The 21,906-nt window shown below is 40.3% G+C and overlaps 1 long non-coding RNA gene across 1 annotated transcript; it reads left to right on the top strand.

Annotated features, from left to right (window-relative positions):
* Window positions 1-353: 353 nt before the first annotated feature.
* On the top strand, window positions 354-21,237 carry LOC129680942 (uncharacterized). Its single transcript, XR_008720759.1, has 3 exons — window positions 354-459; window positions 4,786-4,874; window positions 21,185-21,237. It is a non-coding gene; the product is annotated as an uncharacterized LOC129680942 (long non-coding RNA).
* The last annotated feature ends 669 nt before the right edge of the window (window positions 21,238-21,906 follow it).

Raw genomic sequence — 21,906 nt, forward strand, 5'->3', positions numbered from 1 at the left:
CACCTTCCATTCCCGTACACTTCATCTTGTAAAACATAACTGGAATTTTAAGTTCATGTTGCTCCTCCCTGAATCTGGTAGCTGATTTTCTGCCTCTGTATCGCATACAAATGAAATCATGCTTGTATTGGTTAGTTTGTGTCTGTTTTATTATCCCAGTGTCTTCAGGGTCACCCATGCAGTATATTTCCAAATTCCCTTTTTAATGAGTAATACTGTCCTATATGGGTTTAAACCATACTTTGTTCTGTGAATGGTTGGGATGTTTCAGCTAGTGTGAATAATGCAATTGTGACTGGATTAAGTCCAAGTCTTCAATCATTTGGGGGATATACACAAATACACTACAGGATTGTATAAAAAGTCTGTTTTTCAATTTTTTGAGGAACCAACATACTGTTTTCCGCAGTGGCTGTTATTGTTGAGGACAGTCATACATCTCACAACAATAGCCAACTTGTAAGTAAATTTCACTTTTCTTTACATTAATGCGTTACTGCTCATGTGCTGTCTTCAAAGCCCTTCCATTTTTTAATTGTTGCAGCACATATCCTAATGGTGTTTTAGGTCTGTAAATGTTTGCTATGTCTCCTTTCTGTACTGGCCCTTTTAAAGTGTATAATACCTTTTGTGTTTTATCTTTTTGATTGAAAGTCTTTTGCCTTGTGTTAGTCCAGCAATCTTTGCTCTTCTGGTTACATTATGCCTGGAATATGTGTTTTTATCCAAGAGTTCTGCTGGTGTAGTGTTTTCAAGTGCTTTCTAACTTCTCCCAGAACCCCTTTTTCAACAATGACATTGGAGAGAAATTCAGCATTGGTTATTACGTAGAGCTGTAATTTAATAAGAGATGGCATCAGAGTACGCTTTCTTTATAAAGGCACACACTTTTAATCCTAGCATTCCAGAGGCAGGAGGATCTTGAGTTTGAGACCAGCCTGGGATAGATAGAAGACCCTGTGTCTCGGAAAGGGGGGAAAAAAGAAAGGAAAAGAAAATTTTAAATGTAAACCTCCGTTACAGTATTGGCTAAGTGTAAGAATCACCTGGCAACAACTTTTAAGAATGCAGTTTCCTTGGTTTGATAAATTATCTAGACCTGTGGGGCGGGAGGTGGGGTCCCTGAAAAGTCCTCCAAGGAACTTTTAGTGCCTACGGGATTTATTAATAGAAATAGATTCTAGGAGTACCGACGTCCCTGGTTCTCTGAGCAGTAGGGTATGGGGAGAGTGGACCACAGTAATCTGGAACTGGGTACAGAGATGAAACTGCTAGCATTTCTGACCTTAAATGCATCCTTGGAGACTTGGTGTGAGGCCAGTTGTTACCCAGTGAGTTTGTCCCTTTACAGGTTGTTATCCCTGTACAAAATCTGCTCGAGATAATTAGAGACCAAAAGTACAAACATAAAATTCTATGACAGTTACCAGAAAACAGCAGAAGCACTTTACAGCATTGGTAGAGACCTTAGCCTTTGGACAGGACTCCAGGGCACAGAAAATAACAGCAGAGGCTGACAAATGGTACTGCATCAAAGTAAAATAAAAATAAATTAAAAAAATTAAAAGCACAACAAAGGAAATAACCACCATAATGAAAAACTACCCTAAAAACTAGAAAATATCTGTCAGTGTCTGTTTGGGTAGAGGTTACAATGGTTAGTTTTAATGGCAACTTGCAGAAAATTAGAATTACCTGAGTAGGGAGCCTTAGTTGAGGAATTAATTTAATTGATATGGGATGACCCAGCCCATATGTGGGTGGCACCTTTTGGTAGCCACCCAGATTTAAAAAAAAAAAAAGAAAGAAAAATATTATAGTGTTGCTATGGCTGATTTCATGCTGATAACAAAACCATGGTTTCCAGGTTTTCGATGCTGGATTCATATTGCTGAAGCATCCAGCCCCCATATGCTGGGTCCCCAGCCTCTCCAGTGAAAGGGCCACTGTGGGACTGTTCAGACTGCTGAGTGCCCATCTTCAGGACCAAACAACTACCAAGTTCATGGCCTCTCCAGTGTAATTGATCTGCTGTTCTTTCAAAGTCAGCTAATTTAATAATTTTTAATATATATGTTATACTTGTGCACTTTTTTTTATCCTACTGGTTCTGGTCCTCTACAGATCCCTAACTAATGCAGAAGTTTAAGGAACTTGCAATTTTTAACATGTGTTATAGGTATTTTTAAAGGTGGACAAATGATCTGTATAGAAATTTTTCATAAATATAAATTCCCAACAAATACATGAAAAAAGCCAAAATTTCAGGCATGAGAGAAATGCAAATTAAAACTACAAATACAGTGTGATATTAGCCATTAAAAGTGAAATGTGTCATTTGCAGTAAAATGGACAGAATCACATGAAGTCAACAAAAAGACAACACATTTTCTTTCATAAGAGGCTAAAAACTGATGACTTGAAAGTAGTAATTAGCAGGAATTGGGAAGAGCTATCTATCGGGAAAGTAAAGGAGGAAAAGAACTTCTTTGATTCAAACAGTCTAAGGGAATATATTAACATTGCCTCATTCATGGATACAATTAATATATTAATAAGTTTCAAAAGCTATTAATGTTTCAAGATGTCCACCACCTCCCTCCTGTCATTTGGTTTTAAGATAAAATCAACACAGACCAAGCCCCTACCTGTCTTTGCAACACCATTTCACTGCCTGTACGCTTTGTTAGTATCCCTGGTCCGGTGAACTATAATGTTACATATTGAAATTCTGGGCCCCCTACATAACACTGAAAACTGTACCGTACTTTACTGCTTAAGTATATTAACAATTTATCCCCTCCATTATGTATTCAGCCAGGTTTGAACATAAAGCCATTCTTATATCACTGACAGCAATAGGTTTTACTTTTTTTTTGGGGGGGGGGGGGGTCTCAAAACAATTTCTCTGTAGCATTGGCTCTCCTGACCACATGGGCCTGGAACTCAAAGATTTGCCTGCCCTTGCCTCCCCAGTGCTGGGATTAAGACATACACCACCACCGCCTGGCTGAGTTTGCTTTTTAAACATTTGTTTTTAAGCATATGCCTATTTGGGGCTAGGTGCACATGAGTGCACGTTCCCCAAGAGGCCCCCCAGGTCTGGAGTTACTGGTGGCTGTAAACCAGCAACTGAACTCTGGTTCTCTGCAAGAGCCATCTCTCCAGCCTAGCAGTAAGTTTCTGATAGCAATTTTTACCCTTTTAGAAGAGAGGTTTTTGTTTTTGTTTTTGTTTTGTTTTGTTTTGTTTTGTTTTTTTAACTGATAAAGAGCACAACTCCATGTCTTGTCCCAAGTTTGTTTATAATTATGAAGAACTTCTGGGTCATTCTTGGAACAATATTATTTGTTGTTGTAAGAACTGTTACAGCTTTGATTTCAAGTCTGTTATTCTGTTTTGATGGAGGTGGCACATCACAGCCACAGCAGCTGCAGCTGTTTTGAATGCTGTCACCTCTCCTTTTCCACTGGTTGCCTACTCTCCTTCACCTTGGTAATAGCTCTCTCTCTCTCTCTCTCTCTCTCTCTCTCTCTCTCTGAACATGGCTGATGTCTGGGATCTTAGCCAGGTGCTCCTGACTCAACTCTAACAGATTTGTGACAGAGTCCCAGTACTGCTTGTACTGCTCTAGGAAGAACATCCCCCGGGCTCTGGTGAAAGTCATGACTTACTTCCGGCCCACTGACAGGCCAGCTTAAAGCCCTGGCAAAAGGAATGGCCTTCTGATGCTTTCTTAAGAATTGGACTGTATGACTGAGCTGCACCCTGGTGTCATCCATCTTCTTGGTGAAGCACTTGAACACTTTGACTAAGACAGTCAAGGGTGACAGTTGGGCCATGTTCAAGATAGGAAGTAGAAGGTGCCCAGCCACTGCTCCTTCTAAGCATCTTCTTGCCCTCTTTAGGCAGGACAGGAAGAATTGGAAGCAGTCACACTTCGGTGACATGAGTTCATCCACCAGATCCAGTCCTTTCTGTGTATGGCAGTAGAGTACACCTTTACCAAAAAAAAAAAAATTAATTAAAAAAAATAGAGAGAGTTTTGTCTACACATACCTCAGTGCACCACAGGCATGGCTGGTGCTAGCAGAGGCCAGAAGATCCCTGGGAATGAGTTAGGCAACGTGGGCTACCATATGGGTGTCGGGACTACATCTGGATCCTCTGTAAGAACAGCAAATGCTCTTTGTAACTACAGTATACTAAGCATGCCTATATTACCATTGCAGCCTTTAAAATGATTATTTTGAATGTTTGCCTTTTTGCCTGATTTATTTTTCTTTCTTTGTGTGTGTGTGTGTGTATGTGTGTTGTAGTGCTTAATTCCCATGAAATTCCTCAAAACACTGGTTGGCTAAGTACCAGCTGTGGATTTCCTTTTATTCCTGTGGATTGATTACCTAAATTCAACTATACAAACCCCAACTAAAGTAGCTAAGTAGTTTTATGCCTTACATTCGTGGTCTTTGTTCCCTTCTGAAGCCCCAGCTGTCCTGGTTGAAACAGTGAAAGGCTAGCGCACTGGTAACATACTGCGGAGTTGGAAGCTCTGCCGTCACCACACTGCAAGTACTAACTAGCTTCTGTTAGCGAATGCACAGAGAGAGGTGTGATCCTTAGGGGTGTGGCTCTGCTAGGAAAGAGACAGTGCATCATTTTCCCTTTGAAGCCTCAGTGACAGCCCCTTGAGTGAGTCACATAACTGGGCATTCGTAATGAAATTTGTTTTTATTCTGTCATTCATTTTTATGTTTTGCTTGCATGTATAACACATACATGCAGTGCATGCGGAAGCCAGAAGAGGGCATTGGATCTCCTGGGTCTGGAGTGACAACAGCTGTGAGACACCATATGGGTTTTAGGAATTGAAGGTGAGTCTTCTGGAAATAGTAAGTGCTCTTAACCCTTAACTGCTGAACCATCTCTCTAGCCCTAATTTGCCTTCTTATTTTGATAATGCTTCATTTTATTTTTCTGAAGCAGATTATTTAGCTTAGACTGACCTTGAACTTGCTGTGTATCTGAAGATGACCCTGAACTTTTGATCTTTCTGCCTCTACCTCCCAAGTGCTGGGATTACTAGTATGAGCCACCTTGCCTGGATACGCAGTAATGGGGTCAAACCTAGGGCTTTGCACATGCTAGGCAAGCACTGCTCCAATCAAACTACATCGTCAGCTTATTTTTTATGTAAGATTCATTAATATTGTGCAATATAGCAAAAAAAGTATGAGATTCGTGTGTGCATGATACTGTATGCATAGTCCAGTAGCAGCCGACTAGTACCAGAGAGGCTGAGAACCCGGTAACAGAAGCAGACAGAAAAACCAAGCCTTTCATTCGCTCCGCACACATTGGCTTTTCTAACTCCAGTAACTTAATCAAGAACTCCCTTCACAGGCATGCTCAGGAGTAACCTAGTCTAAAGCCCACAGAGGCTTGCCTCATAGATGATTCTAGATCCTGTCTAGTTGACACTATTAACCCTTGCAACTGCCTTGTGTGTCTTAGCCATAGTGACAAAAGTCAACACTAAAGTATAGAGAAATATAAGCTAATGCTGCCTTAAAATCTTTAGACTTCATAACTACAGGACATAATACCACAGATTCTCAGGGTGTATACATTAATTATGGGAGCAATCAAGACACCATAGTTGTTAGCATCTATGTCCAGTTAAGCTCTATTCTTTGATGTTCTCAGTCCTGACAAAACATTTCCATATACAAAAATATTGCAATGTTAATATCTGAGAGAAAATCCGTTATCATGTGCATACTGGTCGCCATGAACAATGTGGCACTGACTCTAAAAAAATAAATTCATTATGGCTTTCAAGAAAAGTCCAATTTTTATTGGACCAATTTTTATTCCAGCTTTACTTATGGCCCAACCTGGAGACAATCCAACAGTCCTTCAAAGGCCAGTTAAATAAACTGCAATACAATACAATAAATCACTGCAATACAATACAATTACGGGATACAAAGACAACAGTATCTGATACCAACAATAATATGAATGAATCTCTATGCTGAGTGGAAAAATATTGAAGAACTGTATATGCCATATGGTCCTGATTACACATTCCAAAAAGAAGAAGAGAAAAAAAAACCAGAAAAGGAAAGGAAAGAGGTTGCTGGGAATTAAAGGGAGGCCGGCATGAGGAAACAATTGGTATGACTATAAAAGGAGCATGTAAAGATCTTTATAGTAATGGGAACATCCTATGTCTTAATAGTATCTATTGACATCCTGGTTCTGTGGGTATGACGTGGCACTCAGGGATTCATGTGCTAGAAGCTTACTTAGCCCTTAGTGTTACAGTGAGTGAGGATGAAAGCCTATATGACAGCTGTCCTGACACTGGAAATGCTGCCTCCTGAAAGGACTAAGGAGCATCATTGTCAGAGAGCAAGAGTGGACCTTCTGCACACTGTCTGGCCTCCCGCCTTGCCATGTGCTCTCTCACTTGAGTGCCTGCTGTAACATAACCACTGTGGCCCTACCCAGAGGCCACTGCTACAGGACAGTCTGAGCTGTACTTTCCACCTCCAAAATTGAGCAACAGAAGACAGTCTGGCACATCTGCTTATAATATTGTACCTCAATTTGGGGATACATAGCCCATCTGTGGCAAACTAGACAAAAGATGGGTGCAATTCCTGCATTAGATTTTGAAATTACACTTGGATCCAAAACTACATGGATAAAAATTAATTTTGAAAGCTTAAAAAAATGGAAGCAAATCAGGAAATGAGTGTGTGAGTTTTTCAGTTATGGCATAAGCAAACCTCAGAACTTTGACATCATAGTAGTCAGTAACCCCTGGCTACAGCAGAATCCTAGACCTCAGCAGTTTGCTGTTTTTGGTCTTTGTGCCAAGAAAGGAAGAGAACCAAAAGTTTAAGGCTTTCTGCTCAAGACTTTGCTGTAAAAGGTATCTTTTAAATGTCCTGTTGTTTATCTTCTTGACCGAGGCCTATTTTCCTCTGAATCACACTTACTAATTCTCAGCTTCACCATTGGTTTCATGAGAAGTTACATGTGTTTGTAATGTATGAAGATGTCAAACTTGAGAGCAGGCCTGACTATCAGGGGAGCTGTGTTCTGTGCTCTATGGGAGGTACATGTTGGTAAATATAAGGTCCACCCTGGTTGTAAGACTTTACATTCTGCACAGTTTAGTTGTTGTGCCTGTGGTGGCCACAGAGCCTTCCTGGAAAGTGGTCAGACTTCAACCAAACCTCTAAGAACTTCCTGGAGATTAGAACATTTCTGATGTTTCCAATAGTATTTGCTGGTTTTGAGCAGCTTTTTCCCAAAATTTGAACATATCTTTTGATAAGATGGAAATACCTTTCACATATTTATCTGAATTTTCACAAATAAATCCAAGTTGAAACTACTTTTCCGCGTGCCTTTACGTCAGCATCTTACATGTTTTAGAACAGCTGCTGTCTATCTCTTTGCCCTTTTGTTTCATTGGCTTGTAAGCACTCACTTACTAAACTATCTCTTATCTATCTGAGGCTTCTTTGCTGTAGCATCTCAAACACAGGTTTGAGCTGATGGATGCAGGTTAGTTTTCCAATACACAGTCTTTTTTATTTTACTTTAATTTTTATTAATTACACTTTATTCACTTTGTATCCCCCCATAAACCTCTCCCTCCTCCCCTCCTAATTCCACCTTCCCTCTCCCTTCTCCATGCATACCCCTCCCCAAGTCCACTGATAGGGGAGGTCTTCCTCTCCTTCCTTCTGAATCTAGTCTATCAGATCTCATCAGGAGTGGCTGCATTGTCATCTTCTGTAGCCTGGTAAGGCTGCTCCCGCCTCAAGGGGAGGTGATCAAAGAGCAGGCCAATCAGATCATGTCAGAGGCAGTCCCTGTTCCCATTACTAAAGAACCCACTTGGACACTGAGCTGCCATGGGCTACATCTGTGCAGGGGTTCTAGGTTATCTCCATACATGGTCCTTGGTTGGAGTATGAGTCTCAGGAAGACCCCTGTGTTCAAATTTTTGGTTCTGTTGCTCTCTTTGTGGAGTTCCTGTCCTCTCCAGATCTTACTATTTCCCACTTACTTCTTTAATAAGATTCCATGCACTCTGCCCAACAGTTGGCCATAAGTCTCAGCATCTGCTTTGATAGTCTGCAGGGCAGAGGCTTTCAGAGGCCCTCTGTGGCAGATTCCTAGGTTGTTTCCTGTTTTCTTCTTCTGATGTCCATCCTCTGCCTTTCGGGATGGGGACTGAGCATTTTAGCCAGAGTCCTCCCTCTTGATTATTTTCTTTAGGTGTACAGATTTTAGTAGGTTTATCCTATATTATATGTCTATATGAGTGAGTATATACCGTGTGTGTCTTTCTGCTTCTGGGACAGCTCACTCAGGATGATCCTTTCCAGGTCCCACCATTTACCTGCAAATTTTATGATATCCTTGCTGAGTAGTATCCCATTGTGTAGATGTGCCACAATTTTTGTATCCATTCTTCAGTTGAGGGGCATCTGGGCTGTTTCCAGCTTCTGGCCCAATACACAGTCTTAAGCTAGCGTGAAGGTAGGAAAAAAGTTCACGTACCTGGAAGACCTCGTGTGGAACTGCTAGGTTCATTCACAGGGATTGTGTAACACATCTGTTCTGAACAACCATGTACTAACTTTCATACTTATTTTCAACTAAAGAATTTATTAGCAGCAATCAACACACACACGTGCACTGTCTGTGTCTTTCTGTCTCTCCTCTCTCTCTCTCTCTCTCTCTCTCTCTCTCTCTCTCTCTCTCTCGCATGTCGTGAGCCCATTTCTGTGTATCATCACCAGGCTGAGTGAACAAAAATGTCTCCCAAGTTTTATAAACTTATCAAAAACTGTCATTTGGTTGATGACTTAAAACATTTTCAGAGCTTTCTGGGAAGAATGAGAGTTAATCCAACTATGATGTTTTGTTTACCTGAATATGTATAAAGACCAGAGAATCTACATCTAAGCCTTTAAGCCCAGCATTACTTTACATTTTTAACCCTGTGCAGCAATAATTCAGCACCATTTGGGGGCCAGTGACCCTATGTCCATGCTTGGCTTGGGCACGCGATGCTTCTTTAAAGTGTCCATCTTTCAAATACTTTGGTGGTTTTTCAGATATGAATATACTTGATGGCCTGGGCAGTTTCATGAGTGTTTATAAAATGAGCATGAAGATTTGAAACTCTTAATTTTGGTTTTTGTGTATGATTTTTCTAAGTCAGCAGAGTAGTGAGCCATTTTCATAGGTAGACTCAGGCCACATACAAAGAGCAATGAAGACCAATAGGATAATCTTTACAACCTGATGGTAAGAACCTACTGCTGAGGAAAACACTTATCTGTGTCATCAAACATGGGGAAGTTTAACTTGTTCCTATCCGGAAGCTTCACCCTTAATGACGAGGGTTCATAGCATTGAAGGTACACTGCACACTACCAGAGGGGAAAGGTATCATCAGTCTTTCCCAGTTACCAACCCTGTGACCTGAAACAGGCAACTGCCTGAAAGATACACTGCTATAACAGAGTCACAAATGTTATAGGAGTATCCAGCCATTTCTGACTGGATTTAAGGCCCACTTTTGAAGTGGAACCCATACCTGGACTAGTTAAAGGAGCCAAGAACCTGACTGGGTAAGCCATGGATCTAGGAGAAAGTTAATTACTGTCATTCTGCTAAAGGACCATAGTAATATAATGATTTCTAATGACACACACTATACTCATAGATCAGTGCCTCTGTCAGCCATCATCAGAAAAGCTTCTTTTCACAGTAGATGGGAACTAACACAGAGCTGCAAGTGAACAGTGTGCAAAGAGTAAGACACACAGAAGGACTAATGCACCTATGAATTCACAAAGACTGAATACACAAAAGGCCTACACAGGTTCAAGCCTGACAGGGTCCCAACACTGGAAGGGAGAAGTGGATATGAGCTCTGTGGTGGCTAATTTTATGTCACCTTGATACAAGCTCAAGTCATATGACTGGAGGAAACCCTAATTAAGAAAACGCCTCCCTTAGATCGGGCTGTACGCAGCCTGTGGAGCATTTTCTTAATTATAGTTGATGGAGAGGTGTCCATCCCATTGTGGTAGCTACACCCCTGGGCTGGTGGTCATGAGTTCTGTAAGAAAGCAGGCTGAACAAGCCTTCAGGAGCAAGCCAGTGAACAGCCTTCCTTCATTTCTTCTGCATCAGCTCCTGCCTCCAGGTCCCTGCCCTGCTTAAGTTCCTGTAATGGCAGTTTGGGTGTCTTTGTGTCTTTTGGTAAAATGTTTACGTTTTAATCTCTAGTGTGGGATCTTAGTCAGGCTACAGTTCATCCACAACTGTTAGTTATCGCACACGGGGCTCGATCTCTGCCAGATGGTAATGGCCTTCCACGTGCTGCATGGACAGGGATGTGGTCCAGGACTCTATAAATATGAGGCCCACAAGGAGCCTGTGTCGTGTTCAGTGGAGTTCGGTGTGGCGTTCAGTGTTGGCGTGGAGCAGTTTGGACAGACGGAGAGACCAGAGATGGTGTGGCGGTTTGGAGCAGACCTCTGGAGTGAAAGGCTTCAGGCGCAGCGGCATGGAGGAGCCTGCTAGCTCTGTCTGCCGTTGGTGGAGATTGGTAGAGAGACCTAAAAGAACCCCTTGACCCTAACTAGAAGTAAAGGGGGTCCCTCTACCCACCAAACTTTTCTCTCTCCTACCTAAGGTTGGGGTGTTGGTGAAAGTGAGGTAGAGACCTAAACACCCCAAATAAAGGAGAGTTTTAAAACAAGAATGCCACCCGTGGCTTTCCACTACAAGTTCTGTCCTGGCTTAAATAAACCTTTCCTCCTCAACTTGCTTTTTGGTCATGATGTTTCATTACAGCAATATTAACACGAACTAAGACATGTCCCCACGCCTAACAGAGAAGCTGTCTTCAATTGACACTGGCAAAGAAAAGATTAGTTTTCTACAATGCATCTCATGGGATATGTTAACCACAATTCAGGGCAGGCTCCATGCTCAGAATAGTTGACCAAAACAAAACACACTCAATGATTTTGAAGACTCTGTTTTAAACTCATTTTGCTTTATTTATTTTCTTTTCCTTGTTGATCTTTTGCTTGTATATGTTGTTTCCTTCTTGCTGTTTGTGGGGAATGTTTTTGTTTTTAAAGAGAGTGGGAAAGAACATAAAGTTAAGAAGGTTGGGAGTATCTGGGAGAAAAAAAAAATTAGTTCTGTTTCTCCCAGTCATTATAAAACAAGAAAAAAGAAAGAAAGAGCACTAAGGAGACACCTGTGCCCTTTCTGAATCCACAGTCCATTTCCTCATTGCTCATTCTAATAGATTTTATTTTGACTACCCCAGATCTTTAATTATGAGATAAACACATTGGATGGAAAGTCTCACTACTGGCTTCGTGTTATATGCAAAGGCAAGAAAAAGTATATATAAGTTTGGGCTCTTTTTAGGTGCTTTGATTTAGAGTTACCTGGGAACAAGCTTCAGTTGTAGAGTGTGGATAATAACTTGATAATAACTATTCTGTGGGCTTATAAATTATTAATTAGTAACATTCGACTGCATGTTTTAGAGCTTTTGCTGTAATGTTAACAAATTTGGCCAAATTAGATGATATTATAGAAAAGTAACTTTACTGGAAGTATCTCTAGGTGACTTATAAGCTCTTTGCAGTTAGAAATCAACTGTTTTGTGTTCGTTTAAATAAGTATGTCTGAATATTATTGCAAGATACTTGATTGCTATACATGTCAAGTCATGTTTTGTCAGCCTAACTAAACTAAATTTAGCTAATATATGATATTATACATGGGTAGTGTTCTTGCATTGTTTAAATTCTGTGTGAAATAAAGGTCATAGCATAATGAAGTTGCTCTGTAATACTATAGTGCAAGTAACAATGTATATTTTGATGTCTATATTATGTATTCATATACAGTGGTGCATGTGTATGCACAAATTGTATAATATTAAGAAATTCCCAGCCCTGTTTGATTGTTCTTTTTGCAGATTTGTTCTTTTATATTTCTTCCCTTTTCATGCCTATGTACTGAGATTGTCTCTTGAGGATTATCTCCGTGATAGTTCCTGAAGAACATACATTTCTGACATGAGAACACGTTGCTAGATTTATGTCCCCTGGAAGCTGCTCCTATTGGTGCCTCTGTTGCACTGTACAGAGGGAGGTGGACTAGAACCTGTTCTGTCGGTATAATGCTACCAGCATGGGTGTTTTCAAGACTGACCATTTGCTGCTGGACAACCATTTGTGCCCTTCCCTGAGGGAACCATGTTTCCCATTCTCGGCTTCCCTTGGTTACCTGTAATTCTTTGTGTAGGACTGAGGGCTTGTGGGCTTTTCTCTGTCCAGTTTGTCATTGGGGTCATCCTTATTTATCTCACATTTGAGTAGTCATGATGGTGAGACTTTATGGGTGCAGCTTAAAGACACAATCTCACAGGAAACTCCCTGATCCTCTGACCCATAAAATCCTTCAGTTTCTTCGTCCACAATGTTCCCTGAACCTTAGGTACAGGAGTGTTTTGTAGATATATCCATTAGGATGGGGTTCTACAGAAATTCGTGAAGTTGGCCTGGTCTTTGCTGCCTTGAGAGACCTATGTGTAAAAGCTGTTTTAGAGTCCATGGCTCCTGGGACACTGTGTGCCTTTCAGTTCCTGAGAAACCAAGGCACTCCCTTAAGTGGAGCATTCAGGCTGCTCTGTGTTTTCCTGTGTTTCTAGAAGCCAATGAAGCATATAGAAGCTTGGTTGGACAACTGGTCTTAGACACTAATCTTGTATGCCCTATATAGATTGCAAATGTCATAGTATCCTGGCAACTACCATTGTATTGATCCTGGCAACCACCATTATATTCTGTTTCTGATAAGGGTATAAAAAGTCTGGTTGCTTGGAATAAACTTGTCACAGCCTCGGTCTTTCTGTGGCCCCTTCAATCTGTGCCTAGCTTTCATTTCTCACTGGCCATAGCAGGTAAACTTGGTCTGTTAAGTAAGCATTGGCACTTACAGGGTTCTATACTTTTGCATTCAGATTGGTTGTAGTTTCTCTCTCTGTGGCAATGAGGAACTTCCTTGATGATGGCTGAAAACTGTATTTATCTGTGGGTATTAGGACAAATGTTTGCAGATTGTTGTTAAGGATTACACTTGTATGATAAATTAGTGGTTGTAGATTCATTTCCAATAACCATTTCACTAGAGCTTCGTAGTTGGCTAGGTTTCTAGTACCAGGCATGATCTCTCTCTCTCGTTGCTTTTGTCTTAAGTCCAATTAAAGAGCAGCTAGTTACCACCAACGTATGTGTGCCACCACTGCATTCTTGGGTTTATTGTGCCACAGATGTTCATAAGCATCATAGCTGGGTAGGACTATTGGTTGCATCCCTCCTTTGGAAGCTTGCCTGCCACCTTCTGGTGCCATGAAAACTAGTCTTCAGGAAGCAGGCATTTAGATCATTTCCAGCTCGGGGATATCTGGGTATTTCTGTTGCTGAAATATACAGTGTCTTCAGAAACAGAGACTTACCTTCCACCTCTGCAGGGCAACAGCAATAGGCTGCCTGCTTTGGGAGTCTCTTGGAAAGCCCTGACCAACAACTCGAAAGAAGGCTTTTTTTATCTGCTCTTGGGGTTTTGTTAAATGGTCTTTGACTCTAGCAGGGAGCACCATCAGCCCAGATAAGAAAAGTCCATTAAGATTATATGTTTAATTAGCAAACTCATTCTGTGAAGCCACAGTCACCTTGATACCTAAACCACACAAACACCCAACAAAAAAAAGAGAATTTCAGACCTATCTCTCTTATGAACCTTGATGCAAAAATACTCAATAAAATACTTGCAAACTGAATCCAAGAACACATCAAAGATATCATCCACCATGATCAAGTAGGCTTCATCCCAGGCATGCAAGGGTGGTTCAACATAGAGAAATCCATCAATGTAATCCACCACATAAACAAACTGAAGAAGGAAAGCCACCTGATCATCTACTTAGATGCCAAAAAAGCATTTGACAAAGTCCAACACCAATTCATGTTTAAAGTATTGGAGAGATCAGGGATACAAGGAACATACCTAAATATAGTATAGGCAATATACAGCAAGCCTATAGCCAACATCAAACTCAATGGAGAGAAACTTAAATCAATCCCACTGAAATAAGGGACAAGGCAAGGCTGCCCACTCTCTCCATATCTCTTCAACATAGTACTTGAAGTCCTAGCTAAAGCAATAAGACAACTAAAGGAGATCAAGGGGATACAAATCAGAAAGGAAGAGGTCAAAGTTTCACTATTCGCAGATGATATGATAGTATACATGAGGGATCCCAAAAATTCAACCAAAGAATCCCTTCAGCTGATAAACACCTTCAGCAAAGTGGCTGGATACAAAATCAATTCAAAAAAATCAGAAGCCCTCCTGTATACCAAAGACAATAGGGCTGAGAAAGAAATCAGGGAAACAATACCCTTCACAATAGCCACTAATAACATAAAGTACCTTGGGATGACTCTAACCAAGCAACTGAAAGACCTGTTTGAAAAAAACTTTAAGTCTCTGAAGAAAGAAATTGAAGAAGATATCAGAAGATGGAAAGATCTCCTGTGCTCATGGATTGGTAGGATTAACATAGTGAAAATGGCCATCCTACCAAAAGCAATCTACAGATTCAATGCAATTCCCATCAAAATACCAACACAGTTTTTTACAGACCTTGAAAGAAAGATTCTTAGCTTCATATGGAGAAACAAAAAACCCAGAATCTCCAAAATGATCCTGTACAACAACAGATCATCTGGAGATATCTCCATCCCCAACCTCAAGCTGTACTACAGAGCAATAGTAATAAAAACTGCATGGTACTGGCATAGAAACAGAAAGGAGGATCAATGGAACCGAATAGAACACCCAGAAATAAACCCACACACCTATGAATACTTAAATTTTGACAAAGAAGCCAAAACCATTCAATGGAAAAAAGACAGCATCTTCAACAAATGGTGCTGGTTCAACTGGATGTCTACATGCAGAAAAATGAAAATAGATTCATATTTATCACCCTGCACAAAACTAAAGTCCAAGTGGATCAAAGACCTCAACATAAAACCAGGTACTCTAAATCTGTTAGAAGAAAAAGTGGGGAAGAGCCTAGAACTCATTGGCACAGGAGACAACTGCCTGAACAGAACACCAATAGCACAGGCTCTAAGAGCAACAATCAATAAATGGGACCTCATGAAACTTAAAAGCTTCTGTAAAGCAAAAGATACTGTTGTCAGAACAAAATGACAGCCTACAGACTGGGAAAGAATCTTCCCCAACCCTATATCTGATATCCAGAATATATAAAGAACTAAAGAAGTTAAAAACCAATAAATCAAGTAATCCCCATTTTAAAAAATGGGGTAAGGAGCTAAACAGAGAATTCTCTGTAGAGGAATATAGAATGGCAGAGAAACACTTAAATAGATGCTCAACATTCTTAGCCATCAGGGAGATGCAAATCAAAACGACCCTGAGATTTCACCTTACACCCATCAAAATAGCTAAAATCAAAAACTCAAATGACAACACATGCTGGAGAGGTTATGGAGAAAGAGGAACCCTCCTCCATTGCTGGTGGGAATGTAAACTTATATAACCACTTTGGAAATCAATCTGGTGCTTTCTCAGACAATTAGGAATAGCGCTTCCTCAAGATCCAGCTATACCACTCCTAGGCATATATCCAAAAGTTGCTCAAGTACACAACAAGGACATTTGCTCAACCATGTTTGTAGTAGCTTTATTTGTAATAGCCAGAACCTGGAAACAATCCAGATGTCCATCAACGAAGGAATGGATACAGAAATTGTGGTATTTTTACATAATGGAATACTACTCAGCAATTAAAAATGAAATCATGAACTTTGCAGGCAAATGGTGGGATCTAGAAAAGATCATTCTGAGTGAGGTATCCCAGAAGGAGAAAGACAAACATGGTATATACTCACTTATACAGACCTATAATATATGATAAACATAATGAACTCTATACACCTAAAGAAGATAAACAAGAAAGAAGACGGAGGGTAAGATGATCAATCCTCACTTAGAAAGACAAATGGGATGGGCATTGGATATAGGAGAAAACAAGTAACAGGACAGGATCCTACCACAGAGGGCCTCTGAAAGACTCTACCTAGCAGTGTATCAAAGCAGATCCTAAGACTCATAACCAAACCTTCAGCATAGTGTAGGGAATCATATGAAAGAAGGGGGAGTTAATATGACATGGAGAGGATAGGAGCTCAACAAGGACCAAATATATCTGGGCACAGGGGTCTTATATGAGACTGTTTCTCCAACCAAGGACCATGTATGGACATAACCTAGAACATCTGCTCGGATGTAGCCATGGTAGCTCAGTAACCAAGTGGGTACCCTAGTAAGCAGAACAGGGACTATTTCTGACATGAACTCAATGGCAGGCTCTTTGACCTCCCCACCCTCCAAGGGAGGAGCAGCCCTACTACCCCACAGAGGAGGACATTGCAGGCAGTCCTGAAGATACCTGATAAAACAGGGTCAGATGAAAGGGGAGGAGGTCCTCCCCAATCAGTGGACTTGGAAAGGGAGGAGATGAGGGAGGGAGGGTGGGATTGGGAGGAAATGAGGGAGCAGGATACAACTGGGATACAGAGTTAATAAAATTCAACCAATAATAAAATAAAATAAAACACACACAAAAAAAATATTAGACACAGGGTTACATGTATGAGAGGGTTTTTCTAAAACAAGTAATAGCATAATTCCTTATTAGTTTTTCAGACATCCTTATTATTTTACCAATCTCCCTTCTTCCGTATTTACCTCCCACCCATTCCCTAAAGAGCCTTCTGTTTTCCCATTTCCCTGGTAGATTTGCTTGTATCCAGTTATTTCTCTCTTTGTTGCTTCACCAAATCCCTATCCTGGAAGAGGTTCTGTTTACTTTCCTGGTTTCTAGAGTTACTACAGGCTATGTACTCACGTCCAAAGATTTAAAGCTAGGGACCTCCAATAAGAGAGAACATGAGAAGTTTGCATTTTGGGTGATCAATGTGATCTTTTTCTAGTTTCATTCATTTACTTGTAATATTCCTGATTTTATTTTTCTTTACAGATGAATATTATTCCATAGTGTACACATGCCAGATTTTTATTACCCATTCATTCATTGTAGTACATTTAGATATTTTGTTGTTGTTCATCTTCTTCCCAGTTCCCTAGCTGTCATGACTAGGGCAGCAATGACCATGGCTGAACAAGTATTTGTGGAATAGGATGCTGAGTCCTTTGGTCATATGCCAAGGAGTGGTATAACTGAGTTCTATGGTAGATTTAGTTTTAGCTTTTTGAGAATTTTCCACATAGATCTCCAACATGACTGCACCAGTTTGCAATCCCACCAACAGTGACTGAAGATTCATTTTTCCCCTCCTTCCCCTCCAGAATTTGTTGTTGGTTGTTCCGTTGATTTTTGCCATTCTAACTGGACTAAGACAAAATCTGAAAGTTTTCATTTGCCTTTTTCTAATTGCTAGGAACGATGAACATTTGTTGAGATATTTATTAGCCATTTTTTTCTCAGTATTTCAGGTTTCATATTTAGGTCTTTGATCTATTTGGAGTTGCTTTTGTCCAAAAAGTGATAGATATGGGTATAATCTCATTGTTGCTGCGTGTGGCTGTCCAGTTTCCCAGCATCATTTATTGAAGATGATCCCCTCCCCGTGTTGTTTTTAGCATCTTTGTCAAATATGAAGTTGTTGAAATTAATTTGTGCTCATGTTTGGGTCTGTGACTTTTTTCCATTGGCTACATGTCTGGTTTTGTGCCAGGACTGTTGGGTTGACCTTTCCACATATTGAGAATGTATGTCCCTGCAGAGAGCCAAGTACTGGCAGGATTTTGGTATTGTAATTTCCATGGCCCATTACTGATTTTCTATTTGTAAATGCTTGTCCTTCCTCACCTGCCAAAGGGCAACCCAGAAGAGATGGATTGGACATTGTCTTGACGCTGATTGGTTCAGGCTGGAATGAGGCTTTTTGTGCAATAAAGAGCTGGGACAGGAAGTATGAGGATGGGACTTCTGGGCTGGCAGAGATGCAAGAAAGATGCAGGAGATGCAGACAGATACAGAGGGAGACAGGGAAACAGAAGGAAGATGGAAGAGAGACAGAATGGATCAGGGAGGTACACAGTGAGAACCACATGGAGACACAGTGCCAGAGAAGTCACGTTAGTAGCTAGCTGAAGGCAAAGGCCAACAGCTTTAAACTACAGAGATGTCTCCATGTCTTAACTAAACCTCAAGCAGGAGCTGTGCAAACCCAGCAATACAGACCATACTGTGTTTACAACTATTACTCTGTAGTATATCTTAAGATCTGGAGTTGTGATCTGTTCAGCATTAATCCTTTTGCTCAGGATTGTTTTGGCAACCTCTGTGGCATCTTGTGGTTCCATATGAAATTTTGGATAGCTCTTTTTCTATTTTCGTAAAGAATGAGGCGGAAATTTTGATTGGGATTCTTTTTTATTTTGCATTGAATGTGTAAATGGCTTTTGATAGAATGTTCATTTTAACAATGTTGATTCTACCAATTCATGAGCATGGGATGTCTTTCCATTTCCTTTTGTCTTTCTCATCTTTCTTTAGAGATTTAAAGTTTTCATTGTAGAGATCCTTCATATCCATGGCTAGTTTACTCACGCATATTTTATTTTCCCTGGTGTTATTATGAATTGGTTTGTGTCTATAATTTTCTCTGTATGTTTGTTGTCGGGGAATTAAAAAGCTATTGGTTTGTGCAGTTTTGCTGAATTTGTTTATGATTCCTGGAAGTTTTCTGGTATAATTCTTGGGGTTTCTAATGTATACTATTATGTCATCTGCAAATAGGGATAGTTTGACTAATCTTTCTCTCTACTTATATCCCTTTAATTTCCATCTTTTACCTTAATACTCCAGCTAGTAGTTTGAGCAAAGTATTGAAAAGGAATGGGAGATTCCTGTCTTGTTCCCACTGGGATTTTTGCAAGCTTTTCTCCATTTAGAATAATGTTATCTGGGGTTTCTCAAATATAGTTCTTACTAGATTGAGGTATGTTCCTTTAGCCCTATCTTCTCTAGGACTTTTATCATGGAGACATGTTGGATTTTTTTTTTCAAAGTCTGTCTCTGTATCTGTTGAGATAATCATGTGATTTTTCTCTTTAAGTCAACTTAGTGGTTAATAACATTTATTGACTTGTGTTTGTTGAACCATCCTTGCATTTCTGGGATAAAGCCAACTTGATCATGTTGTATATTCTTTTGTGATACGTGTCTGTATTCTGAATGCATGTATTTTATTGAGTATTTTTGAGTCTATATCAGGGATATTGGTCTGTAATTTTCTTTTCTCTATTGTGTCTTTACCTTGTTTTGGTATTAGCATGATACTGGCTTCTTAGAAGTGGTTTGGGAGGGCTCCTTCTGTTTCTTTTTCTTTTTCTTTTTTAATAGTTTGAAAAGGACTGGGTGTAAATTTTTTAATGTCTAATACAATTCTTCTGTGAATCCATCTGGTCCTGGACCGTTTAAATTTTTTTTAACCTTAAAGGCTTTTTATTATTATTTCAATCTCTTCATTTATTATGGGTCTGTTTATTTTGTTTACTTCTTCTTGGTTTAATTTTGATAATTTGGCTGAATCTAGGAATACATCCATTTCTTTAAGGTTTTACAGCATGATAAAGTGCAGGTTTTTAAAGTATTTTCTTTGATGCTTCCATGTTCATTTCTGATTCTGTTAATTTGGATTCCCCCTCCCCCTTTTTTTGTTAGTTGGGCCAATGGTATGTCAATTTTGTTTATATTCCTTTTTATTTATTTATTTATTTATTTATTTATTTATTTATTTGCTTATTTATTTATTTATTTTTACTATTAATTGCACTTTATTCATTTTGTATCCCCCCATAAACCCCTCCCTCCTCCCCTCCCGATCCCACCCTCCCTCTCCCTTCTTCATGCATGCCCCTCCCCAAGTCCACTGATAGGAGAGGTCCTGTTCTCCTTCCTTCTGATCTTAGTCTATCAGATCTCATCAGGAGTGGCTGCATTGTCATCTTCTGTGGCCTGGTAAGGCTGCTCCCCCCTCAGGAAGAGGTGATCAAAGAGCAGGCCAATCAGATCATGTCAGAGGCAGTCCCTCTTCACATTATATATGTAACTCACTTCGACACTGAACTGTCATGTGCTACATCTGTGCAGGGGTTCTAGGTTATCTCCATGAATAGTCCTTGATTGGAGTATGAGTCTCTGGGAAGTTCCCTGTGTTCAAATTTTCTGGTTCTGTTGCTCTCCTTGTATGGTTCCCGTCCTCTCTAGCTCTTACTATTTCCCACTTCTTACATAAGATTCCATGCACTCTGCCCAACAGTTGGCCATAAGTCTCAGTGTCTGCTTTGATAGTCTGCAGGGCAGAGGCTTTCAGAGGCCCTCTGTGGCAGGTTCCTAGGTTGTTTCCTGTTTTCTTCTTCTTCTGATGTCCATCCTCTTTGCCTTTCAGGATGAGGATTGGGCGTTTTAGTCAGGGTCCTCTCTCTTGCTTAGTTTCTTTAGGTGTACAGTTTTTAGTAGGTTTATCCTATGTTATGTCTATATGAGTGAGTATATACCGTGTGTGTCTTTCTGTTTCTGGGACAGCTTACTCAGGATGATCCTTTCTAGGTCCCACCATTTACCTGCAAATTTCATGATTTTTTTTTTTAAAGAACCAGCTTTTTAGATTTGTTGATTCTTTGTGCTGTTTTCTTTGTTTTATTTCACTAACTTCTGCTCTGATTTTTATTATTTGTAATTGTCTACTAGATTTGCCTTTAATTTATTCTTGTTTTTCCACATTTTTACATTTTCCCCATAAGACTGCTTTCAACTTATCTGAGAGGTTTTGCTGTATTTTCATTTCAATTTAGTTCCGGGAAGTTTTCATTTATTTCTCGATTTCTTCTTTGACGCAGTCATTATTCAGTAATGAATTGTTAAATCTCCATGAGTTTGTATATCTTAGCAGAGATTTGCATGCTATCCATTCTGTAGGACATTTGAGCACACTGGGATTGGTAAGCTGGTATCTCTGAACCTGATGCTCCCCAGGGCCTGCAAGAAGAGCTCTGCAGATGAAGAGGTAAGTGACAGTATGTGTAAACCAAGAGTGGTCTTGGCAGAGTAGAGGATTTGAATGAAGGAATGAATGTAGGGAGGCAGGGTGGAGGAGAAGAAAGAAGATCTAGTAGAGTGTTGATCTGGAGCTCCTGTACATACTAATTAAGCAGTAGGTATGACAAGCCCTTAATGTCCTGGGGAAAGAAGCCCAGTGGACACTGAAGGCAGGTGTCTGAGCCCAGGAAGGGCTTACCATAACCAAGATGGCATAGGGAAAGCCATGCAGCCCCTGCTGAGAAGAAATGCCTGTGTTCAGTGAATAAAGGGTATTTATTAGGTTCAGGACATATGTGTTTGGGGATCTCAGTGGCTCTGAAGGTTACTGTGGCATGCACAGGCCACACTGACTGAAGTACCATAGAGTAGAAGTTAAAGGAAGTTGGAATAAGAACCGGAGGCTCAGGCCATGGGAATGGGACCTTCCCTATAGACACCTGGAAGACATTTTGATTCCCTCACTCTAAAAGACAGCTGTAACTTCAAGCCAGGGCTGCTTCCTTTGCATCCTGAGCTTGGGAAATGAGCTCCCTCCCTCATAAGTCTTAGAACAAATCACAGAGGACAAAGTGAGCCCTGGAGCTTGAGGCTTTGAGGCC

The sequence above is a fragment of the Psammomys obesus genome, unplaced genomic scaffold (assembly GCF_907164565.1).
Source record: "Psammomys obesus unplaced genomic scaffold, mPsaObe1.curated_primary_1811, whole genome shotgun sequence".
Classification (NCBI taxonomy): domain Eukaryota; kingdom Metazoa; phylum Chordata; class Mammalia; order Rodentia; family Muridae; genus Psammomys; species Psammomys obesus.